Raw genomic sequence first — 23,815 nt, 5'->3', positions numbered from 1 at the left:
TTTCTTTCCACGAAAGAAAGTGGGGTCTGTGTATGTTTATACAGCCTAGAACTTAGTCTGGCTCAAAGGGCGTCTTGTCTCCCATCCCAGGTAGCACACTTGCTTGGTTAAGCTGGGGCCAGGGTTGGCACTTAGTTGTGATAGCTTGGCCACGACTGCCCAGCCATTTACGTCTGTATGCCAGCCTGGCGTTTCATAGTCTTTCCTTGCGCCAGAAAGCCACGGAACTGCCAGGGAACGCCTTCCCTGGTTGACCAATCAATTTCCTTGGTCATTGATGGCCAGTGTAAACAGGCCGCTGCCAGTATTTCATGTACCCTGGCTGTCTATTGATTTTCCTCGGTCAGAGATGGCCAGGGTAGCAATGCCTCTGCCAAGCTATGGGATACCATGGTAGTTCGCAGGAATTCCCTGGTCCACTCAACACAAGCAATAGCCAATATTCAGGCATGTTGCCGGATCGAAGATAGGGTGAGCCAAGAAATGTCAGGGAATTGCCGCTATGCAATGTTCCGTGGCTCAAGCTCGTATTTTATCGGACCCAGAATGCCCGCTGAAAGCCACGGTTACTCTATAGTTCGTTTAACTTTTTCCATTTCTTTTTTTTTTTTAATTCGTATGAGCGTTCTTTTAACATATTTTTGGTGCTTTGTGGCAAGACCCCTCGCACTAGAAAGTGACGTTTGAGTGCAAGAAATCTGTTTTAGCTTGAGATATAAAAAAGAAGACGCAAAAAACTCTTTGAAAACAGTTTGGATATGAACTGGCCAAACCGGAAATGAACTGGTTGGAAATAAAACTATCGAAATTGGTCGCACTCGAACTTTATCATTTTCCCGCTTTTTACCGCGGCCTTTATCTACCCTGGCTTGCACGGAAAAGCCGCTTCAAGCGCAAGTGCCCGAGGCGGGGTGCCCGGAAAAGCGCGGGAAAGATCCCGCACCCTCCAGATGAATCACGCGCCTGGAATGCGCCAGTGCCCCGGGACTGGGGATGATGCAGTCCACCCACGCGCAGCGCGGATGCCTTGAAAGAAAAAGCTGCTCACGTGCAAGGACAAGGAGCGCGCGGGCCAATCAGCGCGGCTCTCGCGTCCGCTCGAAGCGCCAGTTTTGAGACGGCGGCGGCGCAGTTCCGAAAACCAAAAAAAAAAGAAAGAAAACCGGATCTGTCGTCCGTAACGCGAACGTGGGTCTTTGTTCGCGCTGCTGTTCTCCTTGGGGAGGTTGCAAGTTGCTGTGTTTGAATAAGATAGTTTGCCGGTGCCTTGATTGCTGCCTCTGCCAATGGTTCCTGTGGCTGACGACGTCCTCCGCCTGAGTTCTCCTGAGTTCCACTCATTCGCGGGCGAAATGGCTGCATCCCAGAACGGCGTGTTCGGAATTCGCTCCGTCCTCATTGCAGCGCGGGCACTGGCTGTCTCTGTCTTGGCGCCAGCGAGCCAGGTAAGCAGGCTCGACCATTTGGATTCATTTTCATAATCAGGGCCATGTGAAACCGAACCTTTTTGCAACCCCATTCGGAACAGCCATGCTAGTAATAGAACCGCCAGTGTATACATTCAGCTTCAGAGATCCTCTACCGCAGTGGTTAGCCAATGTGGTAGAGGATCCTGCAGTTGCCCCTTCCTGCCTTCCTAGTCTGTCGTCCGCTATGCAACGTAAAGGCTGAACCGCATGTAAGCGATTAAGCGAGCGACAAGAGTCAGCGACGAGCGGCAAAGATTTCCCGCGGTCGCTTGTCGCATCGCTCGGTTTTTGGATTTCTAGAAATCGTAGCTCATCGCCTTGGTCGCTTGCTCCCGTCGCTTTCATGCGGTTTGCCGCGTCGCGCGAGTGACCGAACGACAGTGAAGCGGATCGTCGTCGCTTGTCTCGTGGCTCGTCAAATCTCTTACATGCGGTTTCTACTTAATTGCCGCGTAACTGGCACTACATGTACGATATGCACACGCTTCCATATTCCCTCATACTGTTTATGATAATGCATATTTTTTTATTAGTGGCATTAGTTATTTACCGTTTTAGAACAGACGGGTGCAAATAAATCTGCCATGGTTCTAATTACTGATGTTTATTCTTTTTTCAGTTGCCTTGCGGTACTATGTTAGCCACCACCGGAACCCCGACACTCCAGAAGATGTGGAGAATCTCGCCAACCGCCTGGGAGACATGAATAATATCATGCCAATTTTTTTTGCATTGTACATATGTTTTTATGTTTATTTTCGCGGCCTGCAGTAGGTATTTTTGTGGAAATAAATTGAATTTTATTAATTTACGACGTGTGTTGTCAATATGACCAGTTTAACTGCGTGGTGAAAATCCATTGTCTAGCCAAGCTTGGCTGACCACTTGGCCCCTAACCTGGCCCATGCTGTATATACAATAAAGAGCCAAGCTTGGGGTACCACTGAGCTTCCCGCCTGGCCCAGGCCTTAATTCCAGTGGTGAGCCAGTCCATGGCTACACAGGGAACTGCCGGTGGTCGCCAGACTGGCATACCAGGATGGGGCTGCCTAGCGCCATGGTGCAAAACAATCTAGGCCCAGTGAGACTTCCCTGGCTACCCAGTCTGGCTCAAGCTTGAGCCGGTCGTAATGTGCTGCTTGGGATCTGTAGATGAGACCCAACTGTACATGAAACATTTAGTCAGTGCAGTACAGCTGCTAGCCTGGGGCTTTTAACGTGCACCACGCAGTAGTGATACACAACAGCCCGCCGGAACGATGCTCCCCCGCAGGGTGCACCTGTGAAAGCACGTGTTTGGAGAGTGGCGGCTCCACGGACCCCGAGCCCCGCAGGGGGCGCCTGCACCTTAGGTGCTAAGTGCTTGGTGAGTTGCGTCACCACGGACCCCAGCTACGTGGGCCACCATACCCGCACGCAGGGGGCACCTACTTTGGTAGGTGCTTGGTGAGTGGCGTCACTACGAACCCCGAGCCATGTGGATTCGCCCACCCACGTCTGGCTGTGCGTGGCGTACCCGTGTCCGGGGAAAAGGGGACCCTGGTGGTTGAGCTGAGCCCGGGGTATGCTTGGACCCTTCGGGGCCCCCCGGGCGAGGCAATACACCGCTTCGACCCCTGCTTCTCGTAGACGGGTGTCCTGGCTTGGCCCGACCAGGATGATTCAGTCAGTCGCCTCTTCTACCCTCTTCTTCCGTCTTTCACTTTTCCTTCCACCTCTTTCTCTTTTCTTCTGCACTCTCTTCCTTCCTTTTTCACCTTCTTAGGCGGCAAGGGCTAACCTTGAGTGGAAACAGGTCCTGTCCCTGCATCCACACTCGGTTATAGTGCCCGGGCGGCACTGGTAGAGTAATTGTGTCAGCCAAGCCTTTCTTGTTATGACACATTACCGACCCCCTCGTTGGGCTCCGTGGTGGGCGGTGCACCCGGGCACTGAAATTCCTTCCCATCTTTATGGGTTCCAAAACTAAACCAACTGATCGGGCCCTGAAAAGGACCCGCACCGAAGTCATTGACATTTCCACTAAGACTCCTGATCTTTTCAAATTTCCAAAGTTTCTTGTTCTGCACTCTGAGGACGAAAAGCCACTGGCTAAACTTTCTCCCTTTTTAGTTTCCAAAGTGCTTGAAGGTGTTATCGGTGCGAACTTTAGCGCCAAAAAGATGGCATCAGGCGACCTCCTTGTGGAGGTAAATACAAAAAAAAACAAAAAAAACTCACTTTTAGCCCTGAACTGCGTCTCAGACTACAAGGTCAGTGTGACCCCCCATCGAAAGTTGAACACTGTCCAAGGGGTCATCTCTGAAGATGACTTGCTCGACTTGACAGATACAGAGCAAGGGTCTCTCTGGACAGGGAGTTGTTGCAGCACGACGCATTACCATCCGTCGCGACGGCGTAGAACGTAAAACAAGGCATGTTATTCTCACTTTCGACTCCACGACTCTACCCACTAATGTAAAGGCAGGCTACCTTCAGTGCCGTGTCCGGCCTTATGTGCCGAACCCTCAGCGCTGCTTTAAGTGCCAGAGGTTCGGCCATGGGTAACGGAGCTGTCGGGGTAGCGAGACCTGTGCCAAATGCTCCAGTAAGGAGCACGTCGCTGATGTGTGAGAGAACGAAGCTCAGTGCACTAGGTGTAATGGAAAACATCCAGCATACTCCCGATCTTGCCCGTTATGGAAGCAAGAAAAAGAAATTCTCACCTTGAAGGTTAAAGAAAACATTTCCTACATTGATGCAAAAAAGCGTTTTGTCTTTCTCTCCAAAGACTCTTATGCCCAGGCCGTACATAGGGGACCGGTACGGTCAATGGTTTAGACTGGAGGCACAGACGTCTACGGACGATCTGTGCCTCCTGTCGAGGTCTCCTGCGTCCTCGGGAGCGGTACCAGTGACACCGCTTTCGAATCGTAAGGTGGATGCTGCCTCCTCAGCATCCACCTCAGGGCAGGGGCTGACCCCCCCTGCTCCACCTGGCCCTTTGGCCCCTAAGGGTCGAGGCCTATCCCCTCGCGCCTCTGCTCCCCAGAGGAAGCCCGGGGAGCCGCCGAAGCAGTCGACCTCCAAGGGTCAACTGCCGGCGGCAACAGACGAGCCCATGGACGTAAGTGGGCACAGGTCCGAGGGGGATGCTCCCCTCTCAGGATCGGAGTCGTCTCTTTCTGTCGCCAGTGACCTCACTTGGAAACAGAAAGATCCTCCTGAAAAGCAGAGTACCCCACGAGTAAAAATAGATTTTAAACCTTAACGGATCTCCCTTTTATGTCACTTTTATATCCTTTTTTTCGTCCCTAAATGGCAAAGGACTATAGTATTATGCAGTGGAATTGCCGAGGTCTTTTCCCTAATATTGATGACATAAATTGTTTTCTTGATGAGCTTCGACCTGTCGCTATATGCCTACAGGAGACTCATCTCAAGGACACACAAACAAATGTTCTACGTCGTCATCAGGTTTTAGAAAGGACCGTGCATCCCATAGCAACTCCTCTGGCGGAGTAGCTGTGGTTGTGCAGAGTGGTATTGCCTGTACTTCTGTTCCTCTCACAACCTCTCTAGAAGCAGTGGCAGTTCGTATTCTTCTTGACCGCCTTATTACGCTTGTTTCACTTTACTTGCCACCAAATATTCCACTGCATTTACATGACCTGCATGGACTTGTAGCGCAACTTCCGCAACCTTTTTTAATCTTGGGGGATTATAACGCCCACCACCCCATCTGGGGTAGTGCTCGCCAAGACTCCCGTGGTGGTGTCATTGAAAGATTTTTATTATCATCCGGCCTTTGCCTTTTAAATGAACATGATCCTACATTTTTTTAGTGCAGCTCATAATACTTTCACTTCCATCGATTTGTCTCTTTCATCCCCAACTTTACTTCCCTGTTTTTCTTGGAAGGTTTTAGATAACCCTTTTGGGAGTGACCATTTTCCTGTTTTTTTAGAAAGTACTGTAGCACCTCCTTCACATTCTACACGTATCCCCAGATGGAAATTAGACAAAGCTGACTGGGCTCTTTTTGCATTGGAAGCAGTGCTTGACCCAGCTGAACTTTTAGCTATGACTCCGAAAAATGCCACCTTGTAGGTTACTGACCGTATCATAAATGCTGCTTCTGCCTCCATCCTACAAACATCTGAAAATCTTCCTAAGCGCTGCAAGCCTTGGTGGACCAAAGACTGTACTGTTACGCTTAAACGTCAGAACAGGGCCTGGGGCACTTTCTGCCGCTACCCAACGGTCTGGAACAAGATAGAGTTTAAAAAATGTAAAGCAAAGGCTCGTTGGACGAGGAAACGAGCTAAGAAAAGCTCATGGATGAAATATATTTCCAAGGTGAACAGTTTTGTCACTACTAAGGAGGTGTGGGACCGAATGAGGAAAATTCGGGGTAACTACCTTTCTTTTAGGACGCCTCTTTTTCCCTCGGCTTCGCCAACCTTGAAAGGCCAGGTAAATGTTCTTGCAGAACATTTTTGTAAAGTGTCTAGCTCATCTAATTATTCGGCAAAATTTAAGAAGTTAAAGGCTATAGCAGAAAAGCAGCCAATTGCTATGTCAGGATCAGACACTCTTGTATACAACCAGCCTTTCACAATGTGCGAACTCGAGGTGGCCCTTGGGTCAAAAAAGCAGTCGGCACCTGGCCCTGACAAAATCCACTATGAAATGTTGCGGCACTTGTCTCCTGAATCTCTAGGCCATTTGTTAATCTTTTTTAATCATTTATGGATGGCTTCTGCCTTTCCTCAGTGCTGGAAGCGGGCACATATAATTCCTCTCCTAAAACCCGGTAAAGACTCTACTCTACCAGCAAGTTATCGTCCCATTGCAATGACCAGTTGCCTTGGGAAAACTTATGAAAAACTAATAAATAGACGATTAGTACACCTTTTAGAGACTGAGGGAATTTTAGATCCCAATCAGTGTGGGTTTAGAATGGGGCGATCAACATTGGATCATCTTGTTCGCCTGGAAACTTTCATACGTGAAGCATTTGTTCATCGACAGCACTGCGTTTCGGTATTTTTTGACCTAGAGAAAGCATATGATACTACTTTGCGTTACAGGATTATAAAGGACTTATACACACATGGTGTCCGTGGTCGCATGTTGCGCTGCATAAGGGATTTTTTGACTAACCGAACTTTTCAGGTTAGGTTTGGTTCCACACTTTCAGATGTTTTTCCTCAGGAAAATGGCGTCCCTCAAGGGGCTGTATTGAGCGTCACTTTGTTTGTGGTGAAGATAAACAGCCTTGCTGCAGTGATTCCTCCATCAGTTTCATATTCATTATATGTAGATGATGTGCAGATTTCCTTTTCGTCCTGCAATCTCTCAAGTTGCCAGCGCCAGATTCAACTCTCAATAAACAAAATGAGCAATGGGGCCGATGAAAATGGCTTTAAGTTTTCATCTGAAAAAACAGTATGTGTGCCCTTTTCTATATCTCGTGGTCTGTTGCTTGATCCTTGTTTGCAGCTCAATAGCGCTGCAATACCTGTAAGATACGAGCACAAAGTTTTAGGGGTTATTTTTGACAAGAAACTTACCTTTCTGGCTCACGTCAAGGAGCTGAAGCAGAAATGCTTGCGGTCGTCTAACATTCTCAAAGTACTTTCACACACATCCTGGGGGTCTGACAGGCGATGTCTCATCCGATTGTACAACTCACTGGTCCGTTCCCGTCTGGACTATGGTGCAATTGTGTACGGATCAGCACGGCAATCTGTCTTAAAAATGCTGGATCCGGTCCATCACCTTGGCCTTCGACTTGCCACAGGAGCATTTCGGACATCGTCTGTTTTGAGCCTGTATGTAGATACACATCAAATGTCACTAGAGAAGCGCAGACAATACCTTAGCTTGTGTTATGCGTACAAAGTGAAATCTGATCCTATGCATCCATCAAACAATTCGGTTCACACCTCTATGTTTTTGCGGCTTTTTGAAAACAAACCTAGTATAATACGCCCACTAAGCTTCCGGCTTCAGAGCATTTCTGCCTCCCCGCAGCTGGCTCTTCCTGAAAGTAACTTGATTAAGGAAACACAAACTGTTGCCCCTTGGAAGGCAGTAAGATTGTCATGTGACTGGTCACTCACAAAATATAATAAAAGGTCAGTTAACCAACAGGTTCTTCACAAGGAATTTCTTGCATTACAAGAAAAATATCAAGACTATGTTCAATTTTTTACTGACGGGGCCAAAAGCTCGTCTTTCGTAGGTTCCGCAGTTTATTCGGAACACTTTAGTAGAGCGAGACGTATTGACAGTGTTGCAATTATTTTCACTGCTGAGCTTTACGCTGTGCTCATGGCGCTTGAACACATCTTAGAAGACCGTGTGAGGAAGGCTATTTTGTTCGTAGATTCCCAAAGTGCTCTACTGGCTGTATGTTCTCTTGCCGTTACGAAGAATCGCCTCGTTCAACAAGCGCGTGTCCAAATGAATCGCGCTCTCCTACTTGGCCTTGATATAAAACTATGCTGGGTGCCAAGCCATGTAGGTATTCCAGGTAATGAGGCAGCAGAGAGATTGGCTGCCTCTGTTAATGGTAGCCTAAAAGCATTGGTCGGCCTACCCTATGAGGATTTTAAACCAGTTATTAAAAAAAACAATTTATGAACTTTGGGAGCTAGAATGGAATCAAGAAACTGACAATAAACTACATAATATCAAACCTTGCTTAGGATTATGGGAGAGTTCCCACCAGAGGAACCGGTTCCACGAGGTCTTGATGTGTCGCTTGCGTATTGGACACACTCGTTTAACGCATCTATATTTACTTTGTAGTGATGATGCCCCGCGCTGTGAGCACTGTGGCAAAACATTGACTGTCCTACATATTCTGTGGCAGTGTAGGCACTTGGATCAAAAACGACGAGTATGTTTTTCCGCTATTTTTGATCCCATCTGCCATTTCATCCCAAATTTTTGCTAGGAAATGAACCTCTTGTACCTTTCAATAAAGTTGTGGAATTCCTTAAAATAACAGGCTATCTACACCTGTTATAACCCCTCCTTTTTCACCGTGTGTTTTTATTTTCAGATAATTCCTTATTGATTATAACTTTTATATTTACCTGAAATTCATATCCATATCTTTTACACGATTCATGTTCATACTTTTATTGCATCACCAGCTACTATAGCTCTGTCTTCTCCCTACCCCTTTTCCTGCAATAGTGTATGCAGCTGGCGCATTTTGGCCTAGTTGCTCTCGCGCCATAAAACTCCAATCAATCGGAACGATGCTCATCCAGATCAAAACTGGCAGGAGTGGGGATTGAATCCGAAATCCCTGGGTTCTGCAGTGCGAGCTCTCGCTCCACGTGCTCCGAGCTGGTGTGCGCTGACCCACTCGGCCACTGGTCTTTTTTTTTATTGGCAGAGATTATTCATTCGCAAGAAATGCGCTTTAAGAAACACTTATAAAAAGGGAAAGCTAGATTACGATCTAACAGACTGATTAACATGATCTTAATGTGCCCAGTCCGTCTAGAATTGGTAACCAATCAGGCCCATCTCCGAAAACCTTATACACTTCTCTTATCTGACTAATAGTTTGAATAAAATAGTTACACACTGGTCGAGCATCTACATCAACATGCCGCACTGCCATGCGGCTCTTCCAGATACGCTATAAGCCAATAACCATAAGTAAATAATACGTAGGGCTCCGTGTTTTCGGAGTTTATTTTTCGTGAAATTCGGCGGGTGTTTTTCGGAGTTTATTTTTCATATATCCCCAATTCTCCGAAATTTGGAGATTAATTTCGCAGTGTTTCCTTTTCAAAATAATAAACAATACCCAGATGCAAACGTATGCCAGATAAAAAAATAAAACGCGCTTGCCTCAATTAAGATTTCTTCAGTTGAATTTGACGTTGGTGTCATTGGCAATACCAATTTGTCCCGCGACAAAAGTCGCACACAAGTGTGCTTCGATACTCGTCGATACCTTAATATCAATAAACTGCCGGAGATAGCCGCAAGGAAGCTCGTAGTCATCCCATCAATCTATCCCGCTGCCGCGCGAGGTGGATGTAATACAGAAGTTTCAACTGCCCCTCTTCCCTATTTTATACAATGTCTATGGTCCATAGCTTTCACTGTCACCCCCAGAAACATACCCTCTCCTTTCTCTAAATCCCAAATCCCATGACCCAAGCTGGAAACCAAACGAGTGGCTTTTGTCGTGACACGAATGGTACGATGACCTGTTTCCCTGGACCATGCCTTGATGAGACAAGCCGCAAGACCCCCTTTTGACAACGGTCTGAGGCTTGAAAGGTAAGTATGGTGTCATATTTCCAGGACCATTGAGCCTGCGCTGCCAAAAATGTAAAAAAAAAAAAGATTTTTTTTTTTATTTGGGGGGGGGGGGGGGGGGGGGTAGGCATGGGCACATAGCAATGCGGAGTTTATCCGATCAGTCCTAATTGGCAAAAATTTTACCGGCGGGTGTTTTTCGGAGTTTTTCGGATTTATCGGAAAACACGGAGCCCTAATCATACGGTACACAGTCGGTTGGGGCAACAGGCAGAAATCGCCTCTTGTGTTTGCCTAAAGGAAGTTCTTTTTCAGTGTCCGCTGCGGTACATTCCATTAGAACACCGCGTCCCGAAAATCTAAAAATACATGCTCTATCCACTCGGGCCTTTTGCACAAAATACAGTTCACAGTCCATGGAACAAATATGCCAGTTTCTTCCAGCCATATTTTAACCGGAAGTGTTCTGCTCTCGCTCTACCTGGGAGGAGACGTAGAACGACTGCAGCCAGCACGCCACCCCCTAGCGCTCAGCACTACCAACCAGAACCTCTCTGTCTACTGGAGCGACTACTCGGTTCGCTGCTCCGGGTCGCTGATCCGCCGCTTGACGGCTTCAGTCGCGAAGTCTATTGCTGTACCATATCCGGCACCGCGTGCGTCAGTCGCGTCCTTTGCAGCCGGTGTCGTCTCACTGGTGGTCTTCGCATTAGGCTCATTTTCACCAGCAGTGCTTTCTGCCGTCAGTACTACGACGGAGACCTGGCCTTCTGGCATCGCTAAAGGGCGCGCGTTGCTGCTAACCGGATGCCTGAGGGTCATGGGAAGAAATCCTCGCTGTCGGAGTGGCCGCCGCCTCAGCCTCTTCATCCATTTCGAGGTTTCTCTCCTGGCTCTCGGTGGTCTTGCTGGCAGCAGCTCGAGCGTACGACCGTGCGCAATCCGGGGCCTCATGCCCGAAGGCGACACTCCTCGCACTTTGGCGCTCTACAGACGCGCTGAATATGCCCTGTGCGTCGACAGTCGAGGCACACAGCTGCGCGTCCATAAAGGCAGAGTTGATGCGGCAGGAACTCCGGCGTCGAGTCTTCATGGAACACCATGCGCACGATGACGGTATTTGAATCCACGTCTGCCAGGCCCTGGATTCTCCACATCTCGCAGGGTGACACTCTTGACCTCCCCGTATGGCTCGAAGGCCCGTCGAAGGGCGTCTCCAAAAACATTGAATGCCACCCAGTGGACGTTCACATTCAGCTCTCGTTTATCTAGATTAATGGCCAGGAATGGTCGCTCCTTCTCCAGCATGGTCCCCTCCTGCAGAAGTTTGTCTTTGGCGGAGGTGGTGTGCAGTTTCAGCAGCCAGACGCGCCCCTTTTGAAACGCACCAGGTCTTGCTCCGTCTTCCCGAACTCCCACCTGGTTCAGAGGCCCTACGAAGTCTTCGGCACGGTACAGCGCGCTCGGGTATCAGCATGCAGCACCAGGCTGCATTTCATGGCTTTTCTGTCGGCAGGGTAGGCAGTATCGCTGCGTAGTCATTTGGAACATCGCTGCTTACGGCATCACCGCGGCTTGGAGCAGCCGTCATCGGACTCACCGCGGTGCGTTCCATTTCACGTACGCGCGCTGCCGTTTTCAAAAGTGGAATCGTCGGCAACCGATCCCCCATCATTCATTCATTTGAACCTGAAACATAGCTCTCCTCTTCCACTCTAAGAAAAAAATAAAAGACGTTTACAATTCACTTTAATGCCGAATTAGAGCGCATCTCTTGAGGAGGAGGAGGGAAGGGTACGGAGAAGGAGGAGGCGCATACACTCCTCTCCGTACCTTCCTCTCCTGCTCCCCTGCCACCTAGTGGAAACTTTTCGGTAAATTTCCCGCTCGTGAGGAGGAGGAGGGGAAGGTACGGTGAGGAAGATACGCCTCTCCTCCTCCTCCTCCTTACCCCCTTATCCATCCTTCCTCTTCCTCTCTCATCTTCTCCTGCCGTCCTCCTCTGCTCCTCCTCCTTTCCTCCTCTCCTCCTTCTCCTCTCTTGAGATATTTTGAGTTTGCGATAAATCGTACTGCACAAACTGATAAAGATATAGATCGATATATATAGTGGCATTCTGGATCACCCCTTGTTCGGAGAAAGGAAATATAGTTCTCGCATTTGGAAGCTCCACCCTGTCTAAATTCTGCCGGTGCCAGGAAACAGAACAGCAAAAGCAAGGTGGGAGAACGAGACAGCGTTAAAGTCAACACTAAAACGAAGCACGTGATTTTCTCGACGTCATCCTACTCTGTATCGGCTCTGTTGAAGACTGCTTGCCGTTTTTGATTTCCTCAGCATTAGTCTTGAGCGTGCTCAAACGATATGGCACCGGGGAACAGCGAGTGCGCGTCTCTCGGGGTTAATGGGATGTTTTCTAGCATGACTACTATGAAGTTCTTCTCTTTCTAGCACAAAATATTTGGTGAGTGATGTGGGCGAGAGATGCAAAGATACCACAAGCAATTGAATCGATTGGAACAAGCTTCATTTGTGCCTGCAGTTGGGCGCTTGCGCACCCCGACGAGGGCCTATGTCGTCTTCGGGGTTGCCGTTACTCGGAGCGGGTGTCCGCTCGCCATTGTCGGCTCGCTGGATCCTTGCCTTTCGAGCACCCCGAGGACCTGCTGGACGGCCAAGAGCACTTGGTCCTGGTCGTAGCTTTTTGCAGCTGTCTGGAGCCGCGGCGGGATCGTTCTTGATCGTTGCTTCCTCTGGGTGTTTGATGCAGTCGCACAAGATGTGCGTGTGATCTGTCGTCTTCCTCCGACAGACCTTGCACTTGTCGGTCGGGTATGTCTTGGGGTACATGCGATGCATCAGTCCTTAGCTCGGTAGCGGTCCGCTCTGGAGCTGCCTCTGTAGTACCGCCTCCGTTCGACTCAGCCTCGAGTGCGGGGGTGGAAGAGAAATGCGAGTCAGGCGGTAGGCCTTCGTGATGTCGTTATAGTTCGTCATGCGGTCCTTGGCTCCGAACCACGTCAGACGATCTCTCGCCGGGGCGTGGTTGTTTAGCGCTCGTGCCGCTGCCTGTGCCGTCTCGTTGTGGTTGTCATTGCGTTCCGACGCGTCGTCCGCTTGCGCCGGGAACCACTTGTTTCTCACTTTTCTGTCTTGGAGTTTTACCGCTCGCAATACGCGCTCGGCCTCCCTACAGATTTGGCCTTTGGTCAAGTTTCGCACCGCCTGTCTCAAGTCAGTCAGCACCGTGTGGCAGTCTGCGTTGGCGATCGCCAGGGCGATGGCCACCTCCTCCACTTGTTCCGCTCCGGCGCTTCTCACGCTCGCTGCCATCCTCGTGGCGCCGGTGGACGCCGCGATGACAACCGCTCCGAAGGCGTTCAGATGGTATTCGGCCGCCTCCGCGTACCACGCGTGCTCGTCGTTGGCGTGCTGGTCAAAGAAAGCCTTGACCCTCGCTGCTTTTCTTCCCTTGTAGTCGGATTCATAATCTTGGGTATGGGGTCGATTCTCATCTGGCGTCGGAGCTCTTCGGGGACCGAAATCTTCCTCTCCACCTCGTTCGAGCCTCCTATTCCCAGGTCGTCCAGTATCCTCCTCCCGGTTTTAGTCGTGGACGGCCGCTCCAGTTGAGCGGTCCGTTGCGCTTCGGCTATTTCTTCGAACGTGTTATGTATCCCGAGTTGTAAGAAGCGGGTCGCACTCGTGAACTCGAACAGGCCCAGCGCGCTCTTGTACGCTGTTCGGGTGATGACGTTCATTTTGTTGCGTTTTTGTTGCAGCCATCTCTGGTAGGTTGCAAGTACGCGACGTGGCTGATAATGGAGGGTTGGACGAGCCTGATTGGGCTCTCCTCTCTCATGCCTGCCTTCCGGGACGTGACTGGTTTGAGGAGTCGCGTTGCGTTGGCCGCTTTTGCCATGAGACGGGCGACAGTTTCGCCGTTTCTTCCGTGCTTTTTGATGACCATTCCTAGGATATTGATTTTGCCGACCTTGGGGATAACGTTGCCGCATTTGGTTATGATACGGATCTTTTTGTATTCGCGTTGTCCGGTCTTGCCTCTGCTCTTGTTGGTAGGTGGGATTATTAGGAGCTCCGATTTGCTCGGCGGACATCTCGGTCCGTTGCCTTCCAGCTGGTCCTCTATCGCATTGACGGCGGCTTTCAGGGGGCCCTCGATGTGGGCGTCGCTGCCGCCGGTCACCGACTGCGTGGTATCGTCCGCGTAGATGACGTGCCTGACGTCTTCGACGTCCGCGAGCTTCTCGGCCACTTCGATCATTACCAGGTTGAACAACATCGGCGAGATGACCGACCCCTGCGGTGTACCGGTACTTCCGAACTCCTTCTCTTGCGTCTGTAGGTCGCCTGCTTCTAGCTCGGCGATCCTGTCCACGAGGAAGTCCTTAATATAGTTATAAGATCTTTTGCCCTGACCTGGGACAGGATCGCCGAGTGTTTCACCTTGTGAAAAGCGCTCTGCAGGCTCAGCCCCAGGATTGCCTTGTTGTCGCGCTCGTGGCCGCCGTTGTCGATGATTTGGTATTTGAGCTGCAGCATCGCGTTCTGCGTGCTCAGGTGCCGTCTGAAGCCAATCACTGTGACCGGGTACAGCCCTTCTCGTCCCAGGCAGTCTTGCCACCTGTTGAGCAGGACGTGCTCCAGTACCTTGCCCACTCAGGACGTGAGCGAGATAGGCCAGAGGTTGTCCGTGTCCGGTGGCTTCCACGGTTTGGGGATCAGGATGGTCTTGACTGTCTTCCACTTTTTCGATAGCGCGCCCGCTCTCCAGCACTTGTTGAAGTATTTTGCTAGGTTCTCAATCTAGCCGTCGTCGAGGTTCTTGATACCACGAGCAAGCCGTTGTTGAACTTAGCCGCAAACAATTTGCCAACTTCGTCTGACGTGCCACAGAGATCGATTGGTGCAGCACAGACCCGTACACATGTAGATGGCCACATTTGCTAGCGAGTACACCACGTTTTCATCCGTGCCTCCCTGTGTTTTAGGGATAGTGATAGAACTTGCCTGTACAACGGGTAGCTGGCATCTCCCATTCTCCTCCTTCTCCTCCTCTCCCCCTCATCCCCCTCCTCCTCTCTTCCTCCCCCGTCTCCTTTTCTGCTCCTGCTCCTCTCCTCCCCTCCTCATCCTCTCCTTCTCTCCTTCCCCTCTCCTCTTTTTCACTCCTCCTCCCTTCTTTTCCTTCTCCTCCCTCATCCTCCTCCCCTCCTTCGTCTCCATCACTCGTGACCCTCGAGAAGTCACTCGTGATCCTCGTGACTTTACACGTGACCTTCGTGACATCACTCATGAACCTCGTGACGTCACTCGCGACCCTCGTGAAGTCACACGTGTACCTTGTGATGTCACACGTGAAACTCGTGACGTCATTATGAGAAACGTTCCATAATGATAACGCGCGGTTACGCCGACGGCGACGGCGATGCCGCTCAAGCCGGAAACGGGCGCCTAAGAGCTGCGCTCTAAAAAAGGAAGCGTGGCTCGCTCTCTCAGCAGAGAAAATACGATGCCACAACCATCAAGGTTTCAGGGGCGCAACGGCAACGGCAGCAACTGTTTCGTCCCGTCCGTTAGTCCCTCGCGCTAGTACCCTTGGGACCAACTGTTACACCGTTTCAATTGCACCCTGAGGACAGATAGTTAAGCCCTTGCACTTGGGCCCCTGGGACCATCTGTTACACCGTTTTTATTCAATCCCGAGGACCAACTGTCAGGCCCTTGCGTTTGAACCCCTAGGTCTAAACGTTACGTCCTTGCATAAAGACCCCTGGGACTAACATTTAATCTATTTATTTCATTATTCATTTATTCAGAATACCTCGCATCCCCTTACAAAGGCATTGTTGCGAGGGCGGGGGGGGGGGGGGGGTACACATACATTTGAAGAAACGTACAAAATGTACAAAAGTACAAAAAAATACAAAACACGCGAGGCCGAACATGAGATAATAATAATCTTTTTTTTTAGGTTTATGAAGCATCGCTTAACACATGGTTGAAGAAAGAAGTGGCAGAAATATTAGAAATTATTTCCTCTGGCAGCGAATTCCAAGCGCTCGTTGTGCATGGAAAGAAGGAGTAATTAAACACATCCGTTCTGCATTTATACTCTCGCACTTTTTGGAGTGATCACGCCTTCCATGATGAGTAGTGGGCAGGCAGCATGTACTTAGATTTGTCAATGCCAAGATAACTATGAAAAACGTAGTAACATTTTAGCCGCATAGACCGCCTTCTCTGAAATAATGGAATTAAATCAAGTTCTATTTTTAGTTGAGTCACACTTGATCCAAAGGTATAATCACCCGATAAAAAACGAGCTGATATATTTTGAACTGCCTCTAGCTGGTTGACAAGGTAGGCCTGGTGGGGGTCCCAGGAGGCGCAGGCGTACTCTAAAATTGGTCTGATTTAGGTTAGACAGAGTGTTCGCTTGGTACACTTGGTACAATCTTTAAAGTTACATCTAATAAAGTGCAGCATTCTGGTCACTTTTGTGGATGTGTAGTCCACGTGTGTGGCCCACAAAAGGTTTTCTGTAAAATATACGCCGAGGTATTTGACTTCAGAAACAGTTGGTAAAGAAATTTTGCTGATAACGTATTTGAAAGTGACAGGCTGTCTCTTGCGCGTGAAGCATACATGATTACACTTGGTTATGTTCAAATTCATTCCCCAGTTTTCTCACCAGGCGGAGATACGACAGATATCTTTCTGCAAAGTCAAGCAATCGGACGTGTTATGAATTTCAGAGTAAAGGACGCAGTCATCAGCTTATAGCCGTATTTTCGATTGTATGGAGTTAGTGATATCGTTGATAAAAATTTAAAATAAAAGCGGTCCCAGTGGTACTCCGGACGTTACCCCAACATTACCCGAGCCTTTGCCGCTGATTAAAACAGATCGAATTCTATGAGATAGGTAATCGCTGAGCCACGTAAGAATGTCAGATGGAATGTTTAACGTTGCTAGTTTATAGATAATGAACGCGTGAGGTACTGTGTCGAATGCTTTTTGAAAATCAAGGAAAACGCAATCTACTTGAAGCCCGTTATCAGATGAAGTTGCAAGGTCATGGTGCAACTGAACCAACTGCGTGTCGTTAGAAAACCCTTTTCTAAATCCCTGTTATGCTGTGCGGTAGTAAGATAGCAGTTTTTTTCCAGGTGATTAAAAATGTTACAATAAATTATTTGTTCCATTTGTTTGGAGCACGCACAAAGGAGAGAAATAGGTCTAGTTTTGGACATGGTCTTTTGGGCCGCTTTTATGTATGGGCACTACGTTTGCTGTTTTCCTCTGTCTAGGAAGCCGTCCACTCGGGAGAGACTTTTTAAAAAGGACTTCTCAGTAAGATGAGATGATTCCGGAGCATGATGTTAGAACACGATCGGGAATACTGTCGGGACCACTTACTTTGTTGAGCTTTAATCCGTTCACCAAATTTAGTATTCTGCCGTAAGATATTTCGATTTCATCCATCTTGTCAAGGAACCCTTCGCGAGTTATCAGATGCTCCTTGTTAACTAAGGATGAAAATACGGAATGGAAAAAAATTATTGAAGAGTGTAGTTTTTTTCTCTTCTTCACTTACAAGTTGCCCGCAATCACTAATAGGGGGAATTCCGATTGAGGCCTTAATTTTTGACTTAAAGCATTTCCAAACTTCTTTCAGGTTTTTTTCTAATTTTTTTGTCAAGAGAGGAATGCAATTTAAGTTTGCATTCATCCGATTTTGTTTTGAATTGTTTATTTAATTCGGCTAATTGTATACGTGAAAATGGGTCATTCTTTTGTCGATATTTCAGATATTCACGCCTCTTCGTTTTAACCAAGGTACGCAATTCTCCATTCATCCACGGCTTGTCTCTACGTCGCCTGCAACCGAGTAGTTTGGAAGGAATGAATGCATTGACTAAGGAGTTTACTCCTTAGTCAATGCATTCATTCCTTCCAAACTTTAGGTTTGGTCCCGAGCCATAAAAGTTTGAACACTTGCTGTTAGTTCCCTTCGATTTAGAGTTGCGCCCCACAAGTTGCGCAGAACTGAATAAACATGCCTTGCGCAAGTCTACTGTTTGCCAAGTGTACTTCAATCTCAAGAAAAAAACTGTGCAGTTCAGGTTAAGGCTCGCTCACACAGACTCGTTTCCTTACGTTACGTTACGAAAAGTCACGCGAAAATATTTGCTTCGTATTAAGCGTGGTTACCGATTCAAGAACATAGCCTGCCACGCGACACTCGAGGCACGAATGTTTCGGTGAATTAGACGTAATGTAGGAAAACGGTGCTGCGTGAAAAGCTTAATCGAGCTCAACTCCTTACGTTACGTTACGACGAGCCTTCTGTTCTTGGTTACCACGGTAACTCACCGTCCTAGCATGTCGTCACCGAAGCATTTGCGTCTCGAATGTCGCGTGCCAGGTTATCTCCTTGAATTAGTGGCCACGTTTATTACGAAGCGCAGGTTTCCCGGTGAATTTTCGTAACATGATGCAATAAAACGGGTCTGTGTGAACGAGCCTTTAAACGTAGCTTTATTACCTCGTAGATACACATCGCATTCAAGGATGACTGAAGGCGAAGTTCCTGAGCTGTAGAATCCACGATAAGGCCGAATTCCGAAGAGTGCACTTGCGTCGACGATGACTTTTTCCTAACTGGTCGTGGTCCAAGCACTATTTGTTGGGGAACTGGCAGCTCTTGCCTCTTTGCGAAGAATTTGTATTATAAGTAACAGTGAGAGCGTGAAATGCCCGATCGCTCGACAAGCGTATGAGATATAACACACGCATTATAAAATAACAAATAGTCTGCGTAAGTGCTACAACGGTTCACACATAACATGCGAACTGTTGACAGCAGACAAGCGCAATATTAGATTTTCAGTAGAGCGTTCTCAGCAAATTACAGGCGCAGCATGCGCATGCAAAATCTATGCACCAAAGTGACGGCACGAGCTTCTGCTAGCAACGCACAAGCCTATGGTCGGTGACAGGTCAAGAACGAAGTGGAAGCTCTTCCCACCTCTTTCAACATTAGCAGAGCGAACGGTCGAGAGGAGGTCACCTCCTCTTCGGCGATCGCTCTGCTAAAGTGGAAAGGGGTGGGAGGAGCTTTCACTTCGTTCGTGACCTGTCACTGACTATAGTGCACGATTGAATGAATGCCATGATCAAGCGGCTCCTGCCAGGGTCTACAAAACACAAAAAATGAGCCATCGGTAGAATTGCCGTTTCGCTCGACACAATTGAATATCAGGTCTCTTTGCTGCATAACAAAATCAGCAACCTTGGTGCCAAAAAGAATAGAGCATGGCACGCGCTTTGCAGGCTTGAAAACGCGCTTAAATTAAAAACACTTTCCGAATGAATACACAAGAAACAGAAGTACTTCGACATACCTTAATCGAGTTCACTTGACCTGTGACTTTAGAACAGATAAAGTGCAGGGCTGCAGCACCGCGAATCTAAACCGGACCTAGGAATGATCGGAGACAACACAAGGAGAAAAAACCGCAACCAGTTTCTGACGAAGGGTGTATTTCAGCCGACTAAAAACAGGCTCTTTTAAAACAAAGACACCTTCCCATTTTACCGACGCACCCAATCTACCCAATCCCCGCAGGGGGCACCTGTGAAAGCAGGTGTTTGGAGAGTGGCGTCTCCACGGACCCCGAGCCATGCGGGTTCGCCCGCCCACTTCTGGCTGTGCGTGGCTTTCCCGTGTCCGGGGAAAAGGGCTTCCTGGTGGTTGAGCCGAGCCCGGGGTAGGTTTGGACCCTTCGGGGCCCCCTGGGTGAGGCAATACACCACTTCGGCCCCCGCTTCTCGTAGACGGGAGTCCTGGTAAGGCCCGGCCAGGATGATTCAGTCTAGTCGCCACTCCTACTATCCCCTCCTATCTTTCTCTTTTCTCTACTCTTCTTTTATTCATTTTCACCTTCTTTGGTGGCAAGGGCTAATCTTGGGTGGCGATATACCCCTTGTCTGGATCCACACTAGGTTATAGTGCCTGGGCAGCACTGGTAGTGTAATGTTGTCAGCAAAGCCATATTTGTTATGGCACATTGCCTACCCCCGTGTTGGGCTCCGTGGTGGGTGGAGCACCCGGGGCACCGAAACTCTCTCCCATATTTATGGGTACTAAACAAAAAACCTTTCTTGATCGGCCCCCCAAAATGGGCCGCACCGAAGTACATGCGATTAATACTACTAGGTCTGCAGAAAAATTTCCAAGATTCCTTGTGATGCACTCAGAGAGAGGCCAAACTGTCACCATTCCTTGTTTCCAAAACACTTGAGTCCATTGTTGGAAAGAACTTCTCTGCAAAAAAATGACACCCGGAGATCTGCTCGTTGAGATTAAAACCAGTGAACAGAGCACAACACTCCTATCACTAGATTCAGTTTCCGACTATAAAGCGACTGTCACTCCCCACCGTACATTGAACACAGTAAAAGGTGTGATCTCTGAAGATGACCTCCTCGAAAGTACATAAGATGAACTCGTAGATGGCCTCAGTGACCAAGGAGTTGTCGCTGCAAAGCGAATCTCCCACGTCGAGAGGGGCAAGAGATCAACACAAAGCATGTCATTTTGACTTCCGAGTTGAGCAAAGTTCCTGAGTCGATCAAGGCTGGGTACTTGAACTGTAGAGTACGGCCATATGTGCCGAACACCAGGAGATGTTTCCATTGCCAGAGGTTCGGTCATAGTGCCCAGAGCTCCAGGGGCAAGACCACGTGCGCCAAGTGCGGTCAGAACGATCACCCGTCGGACAACTGCGCAAACCCACCACACTGCGTCAACTACGCCGAACCACACGCCGCTTACTCCCGTTCATGTAAAAAATGTAGAGAAGAAAAAGAAGTAATTACCCTCAAAGTAAAAAAAAACATTTCGTTTCCTGAGGCTAGGAAGCGACTTTCCTTTCTACAGAAAGGATCCTTCGCTACGCTTCGCTTCGCACCGAAAACCTCGGTGGGAACCCAGGTTTGTCCCAAAGAACTGGCAGCCGCACCGACACCCCCTGCCCCCCCAAGGTCGGCTCCACGACCACGTTTGTCGTTTGAGCCAAAAGGTTCACAGTGCCTGAATGGTGCTGCCGCGCCTCTTTTAAAGGAGGCTATGGACACCATGGCACCAAAGGAGGTATCCCCTTCAAAGGCATCAGGGATAGTGCCTTTCGCAGCACCCTCAGGCCCTAAAGAGGGTCCCTCGCAGACTGCCTCCTCTAAGGAGGTGGAGCGGACACCCTCGTCGTCTGCACGCCGTTCAGGTCGAGGCAGGGCTTTGCCCAATCCCGCCTTGAACAGCTCTCGAAAGCCTGGCCAGCTGGACGAGGCGTACTCGCCCGCAAGCCAGCAGTCAGTAGATGAAATGATAGATGAGAGCGTGTCAACCTCTGACGACGACCTGCTCCCTTCAGGTGTTGAGTCACCAGTGCCTTTTCATGTCGTAGAGAAGAAAAAGAAAAATAATCCTCCTAGAATTTTGCCCCCAAAGGGATCATAGTCCTTTTAGTAATGAATCATAAGCAAGTGTCTACGTAGTCATCTTGCGGTGTCCTAAAGGCCAGCTATAATTTTAATTTCCATTTCCAGTTTTAATCGTTATCATGTTTCTGTTTTTACAGTAGAACTGCCGTGGGCTTTTTTGGAATTATGATGATGTCACTTTTTATTAGACGAACACCGCCCTTTTGCCTTCTGTCTGCAGGAGACGCATCTTAAAGAAACTAGGTCAAATGTACTGCGCCATTATCAAGTGTTTAGAAAAGATAGGTTGCACTCCTCTGTGGCGTCTGGTGGTGCTGCTGTAGGTGCCCAGCGCACAACCACATCTGCCGAAGTGGCTCTATACACCACTCTCGAGGCTGTGGCTGCCCGAATACTGCTGGACCGGGTGATTACTGTTTGTTCAGTGTACATATCACCGGGATACCATCTGCAGTACGAAGAGCTAGAGGATCTGGTTAGTCAGTTCCCGTCTCCATACTTAATTTTAGGCGATTTTAATGCACACAACCCATTGTGGGGGAGTGGTAAACGGGATGCTAGAGGAGCACTTGTTGAACGTTTTCTTCTTTCCACGGTATTGTGCTTACTTAACACTTGGAAGCCACACACTTTAGTTCAGCGACCAGCACTTTTACTTCCATCGACCTTTCTATCCGCCACCCTCCACTTTACTCACTGCTTTCATGGAGGGTCATCCCAAACCCACATGGAAGTGACTACTTTCCAATTATTTTTAGAGTTTAACAGTGCTCCTGCTGGTCTTCAAACGCGTACCCCTCGTTGGAAGTTTGAGAGGGCTGACGGCGCAACATTTACAAACTCTTCAGTTTTAGCTTGTTCATCACTTGATGACCTTTCCATCGATGATGTCACTCTGCATATCACTCGACACATATTACAGGCCGCAATCCTCGCCATTCCCCATGACGTCCTCGCATCTTCCAAAAAGGCCAAAGGCGTGGTGCAATAAAGACTGCCGCCAGGCAAAAAAGGAACAGAATCGTGCATGGGGTATCTTTAGGCGTTACCCTAATCCAAGTAATCTGATTGGTTTTAAAAGAAAAAGGGCACAGGCAAGGTTTATTCGAAGGCAAGCCAAGCGGCAAAGCTTTAGAGGATATGCCTCTTCAATTAATAGCAGTGCATCTATAAAGCAAGTTTGGGACCGCGTGCATAAAATTGAGGGTTCCTGCGGCGCTTTCTCTGTCCCACTCTTGTGCCGGAATGGAATATGTCCTGCAAGCCTTGACGAACAGGCTGACATTCTTGGTGAGCACTTCGAATTTGTTTCTAGTTCCGAACACTATGCGCAATCATTTAGGCGGCATAAGCTACATGCAGAAAAAAAGATTGTGCCTACGACCGGTGGTTTGCAAGAGCCCTATGACTCTCTTTTCATGCTGCACGAACTGCAGATGGCTCTCGATTCGTCCGCACAGACTGCCCCTGGACCGGACGGTATCCACTACGAAATGCTTCAGCACATTCATCCATCTACTCTAGAGCTCATCTTGTATATTTTCAACCGAGTTTGGGTCGAGGGTCTTTTCCCATTGTCCTGGATGGCTGCCGTCATTATCCCCCTTTTAAAGCCAGGAAAAGATCCTGCCTGAGCCTCCAGCTTCAGGCCTATACCACTAACTAGCTGTCTTTCGAAGACATTAAAAAGAATGATTAACAGAAGGCTGATGGTTTATTTGGAAAGTAATAATCTTCTTGACAGGTACCAATGTGGCTTTCGTTCAGGACGATCCACGGTTGACCACCTAATTCGCTTTGTGCGAGAGGCGTTTGTAAATAAGCAGCATTGTGTCTCTGTCTTTTTTTACCTGGAAAAGGCATTTGATACAGCCTGGCGCCATGGCATACTGCAGGATCTGTTTAGCCTTGGTGTGCAGGGCCGAATGTTAAGTGCCATTCAGAGTTATCTCCAAAACCGGACTTTTTGGCGTGAAGCTTGGGACAACTTTTTCCAGAGAATTTTCGCAGCAAAATGGAGTACCTCAGGGTGGTGTACTTAGCGTCACTTTTTATTTTGAAGATGAACTCAATTGTCCGCGCAATAGCTCCATCTGTTCAGTACTCACTGTACGTCGATGATCTGCAGATTTCTGTATCGTCTTGTAATCCATCCATATGTGAACGTCGACTCCAGCTCACAATCAACAACTTGGTCAAATGGGCTGATGTCAACGGTTTTAAATTTTCTCCTGGGAAGACCGTCTGTGTGAGTTTCTCTCGTCGCCGCGGAGTTTTGTACGAACCTTCTTTGCCTATGTATGATGTTCCTATCCCGGTGAAAACTGAACACAAGTTTTTAGGTCTTATATTTGATTCCAAATTGACTTTTGTTCCGCATGTCAAGAGCCTGAAGATGAAGTGTTTTAAATCACTTAATATACTTAAGGTCCTATCGCATGTGTCCTGGGGTGCTGACCGTCTTTGTCTCTTACGTATCTATCAGTCGGTCGTTCGATCCCGACTTGATTACGGTTGTATTGTGTATGGCTCTGCCCGG

At 48.6% G+C, this 23,815-nt stretch overlaps 1 pseudogene; it reads right to left on the bottom strand.

Annotated features, from left to right (window-relative positions):
• Positions 1-12,317: 12,317 nt before the first annotated feature.
• On the bottom strand, positions 12,318-14,310 carry LOC115325218 (annotated as a pseudogene).
• Positions 14,311-23,815: the final 9,505 nt, after the last annotated feature.

This window comes from Ixodes scapularis, unplaced genomic scaffold, assembly GCF_016920785.2.
Source record: "Ixodes scapularis isolate PalLabHiFi unplaced genomic scaffold, ASM1692078v2 PGA_scaffold2__306_contigs__length_199485367, whole genome shotgun sequence".
NCBI lineage: Eukaryota > Metazoa > Arthropoda > Arachnida > Ixodida > Ixodidae > Ixodes > Ixodes scapularis.
Note: the sequence above shows the minus strand (reverse complement) of the source record. Positions and strands in the feature narration are given on the sequence as shown.